The sequence below is a fragment of the Rhinopithecus bieti genome, unplaced genomic scaffold, assembly GCF_001698545.2.
Source record: "Rhinopithecus bieti isolate Rb0 unplaced genomic scaffold, ASM169854v2 scaffold_25806, whole genome shotgun sequence".
Lineage (NCBI taxonomy): Eukaryota > Metazoa > Chordata > Mammalia > Primates > Cercopithecidae > Rhinopithecus > Rhinopithecus bieti.
In genome coordinates, this window is record NW_016811742.1 from 1 (window position 1) to 3324 (window position 3324).

Consider the following 3324-nt stretch of genomic DNA (forward strand, 5'->3'; position numbering starts at 1 on the left):
TGCCTGGCTAATTTTTTTTTGTATTTTTTGTAGAGACGAGGTTTCTCCATGTTGGTCAGGCTGGTCTCCAACTCTCAACCTCAGGTGATCTGCCCGCCTCTGCCTCCCAAAGTGCTGGGATTACAGGCATGAGCGCCCAGCCTGATTCACCAGTATTTTTAGTGTCAGCTAGTGTGACTCTTTTCAAATTAAACTTTTTAGTTTGAGATAATTTTAGATTCACACACAGTTGTAAGAAATAATACAGAGACCTGTTTATGATTTAGCCATTTCCTCCAAAGGATAACATCTTTAAAACTATAGTAAAATATCACATCCAAGGTATTGATATTGATACACTCCACAGATCTTACTGAGATGTCCCCAGGTTTACTTGTAATTAATTTGTGTCTGTCTGTTTAGTTCTTTGCAGTTTTATCACAGGTAGTTTTAATGTCTACCTCCAGCAAGACATAGAACGTTTCTATTACTGCAAAGATGCCTCGTCTTGCCCTTTGATAATCACATTCACTTTCCTCATGTCATCCCTTCCTTTCAACCTGCCCCATCCCTAACACCTGGTAACTACTGATCTGTTCTCTGTTTATAATTTTGTCACTTCAAGAATGTTACATTAAGGGAATGTTACAGTATGTAATTTTGGGGATTGGTGTTTTCACTCAGTATGGTTCTCTGAAAACTCAGCCAGCTTGTTGCATGTATCAGGAGTTTCCTCCTTTTTTTTTTTTTTTTTTTAAGACATAGTCTCCTCTGTTGCCCAGGCTGGAGTGCAGTGGCGCGATCTTGGCTTACTGCAACTTCTGCCTCCTGGATTCAAGCAATTCTCATGCCCCAGCCTCCTGAATAGCTAGGATTACAAGTGTGTGCCACCATGCCCAGCTAATTTTTGTAGTTTTGGTAGAGACAGGGTTTCACCATGTTGGCCAGGCTGGTCACAGACTCCTGACCTCAAGTCGTCTGCCTGCCCTGGCCTCCCAAAGTGCTGAGATTACAGGCGTGAGCCACCATGCCCAGCCTACCCTCCTTTTTATTTTTGATTTATATTTCATAGTATGGCTATGCCACAGTTTGTTTAGCCATTCACCCATTGAAAAGGCATCAAATTGTTTTTTTCCAGTTTTTGGATATTAAGAGTGAAGCCGCTATGAACAGTCATAAACAGGTTTTTCTGTAAATATAAGTTTTCATTTCTCTGTCATGAATGCTATGAGTGTAATTGCTAAGCCTTATGGTACTAGCATGTTTAGTTTTATAAGAAACTGCCAAATAGTTTTCCAGAGAGTCTGTATTATCTTCCATTTCCATTTCCACCAGCAATGCGTGAGTGATCCAGTTTCTCCACATTCATATTTCTGTTATTTCTGTTGTTCTTCCTTCTGGATGCTCTATATTTTCTTTTTTCATCAATTCCTTTCTGTTTGAATACTTTCCTTCAGCCTTTCTTTCAGGTTTCTTTAGTTTTCCTGCATTTGAAAATGTCTTTATTTTCCTTACATTCTTTAAGGATAGTTTTGCTGGGCATAGAATTTGTGGCTGAGAGTTTATTTTCCATCAACATCCTGAATGCAAGTCAGTGATAGCTCTTTAAAAAAAAAAAAACAAACCAAAAAACTAGCCTTTTTATTTTGAGATAATTTTGAATTCACATGTGGTTGTAAGAAACTGTACAGAGATCCCATGTGTACTTCACCCATTTTCCTCAATGATAACATCTTAAGGAACTATATCCTGCAACCAGGATATTGGCATTGATTAAATCCACATCAGTGTGTGTGTATTTAGTTCTATGAAATTTAATCATGAGTCAGTTTACATGTCCACTATTAGTTACAATACAGAACATTTCCATCATCACTACAAGGATCCTTTATATTGTTCTATTATAACCACAGCCACCTCCCCTGATCTCCCTTCTCTCTCATCTTGCCCTGTCTTAACTACTGATAGTCAGCAATCTCACTTTGCTTGCCAGAATTTCATTATTTGAATGTTGTTACTTAAATACAACTAAATGCTGTGTAACCTTTTGAGCATGGCTTTTTCTCACTAAACATAATTTTCTCGAGATTCATACCAATTGTTGTATGCATCAATAGTTCTTCCATTTTTATTGTTGAGTACTATTCCATAGTAGTGATGTATAACTGTTTATCTGTTTATTCATTGAATGACATCAGGGGTGTTTTCTATTTTTGGTCAATACAAGTAAAGCTCTATGAACATTTATGTACTGGTTTTTGTGTAAACAGGTTTGCATGCAATTTTGGGTTATATGGTACTCCATATTTAGTTTTGTAAGAAAATGCTAAGCTTTTTTTTAGAGGGGCTGTATCTTTTTTAAAAAAGACATTTATTCAGTGTTAATGATCAGACTATTACATGTAGCAATCAACAGCATGAATGCAAGAAAATAAAATCTACATTAAAACTCTCTGTTGGAATGTTTTATACTTTCCACAGAACAGAAACTAAAATAACCTGTTATACAATTAGTCACAAATACAGCCCTCGAATTTTTTGCCCATACATGTGAGTATTTGTCTAAAACATCTCTTCTTCATAGCAGCTAGGCCCTGCCACCACTGTGCTTGGTTCAGTTCACGAATCTGTTGTCACCTGTAGCTTCCCTGTCACTTCTCTGGCTCTCCTCTCCTGCTAAGTTTTGTTTCCTAATTAAAATCTTCTGCCACTGCCATAGCTACTGCTGCTACTGGAACCACCATAGCCACCTTGGTTTTGTGGTTTGGCAAAGTATTGGCCTCCACTACCATAGGGGCCAGAGCTTCTGCCTCCCACGTTTCCTCCCTTCATGGGTCCAAAATTTGAAGACTGTTGTAATTGCCAAAATCATTGTAGCTTCCACCACCTCCAAAATTGCTTCCATCATTACCAAATCCATTATAGCCATCCCCACTGCTACCATATCCACCATCACCACGGCTGCCACCAAAGACACCATGACCACTGAAGTTTCCTCCACGATCAAAGTTGTCATTCCAACCGAAACCACCTCCACGACCACCACCAAAGTTTCCAGAACCACTTCGACCTCTTTGGCTGGATGAAGTACTAGCCATCTCTTGCTTTGACAGGGCTTTCCTAACTTCACAGTTGTGGCCATTCACAGTATGGTATTTCTGAATGACAGTCTTATCTACAGAGTCATGGTCATCAAAGGTTACAAAGGCAAAACCCCTTTTCTTGCCACTGCCTCGGTCAGTCATGATTTCAATCACTTCAATTTTTCCATACTGTTCAAAATAATCTCTTGGGTGATGTCATTCAGTGTCTTCTTTAATGCCACCAACAAATATCTTTTTCACA

General features: G+C 38.7%; 1 pseudogene; it reads right to left on the reverse strand.

Moving 5' to 3' along the window:
* Nucleotides 1-2617: 2617 nt before the first annotated feature.
* LOC108543996 (heterogeneous nuclear ribonucleoprotein A1-like) lies at nt 2618-3323 on the reverse strand (annotated as a pseudogene).
* Between the last annotated feature and the right edge of the window lies 1 nt (nt 3324).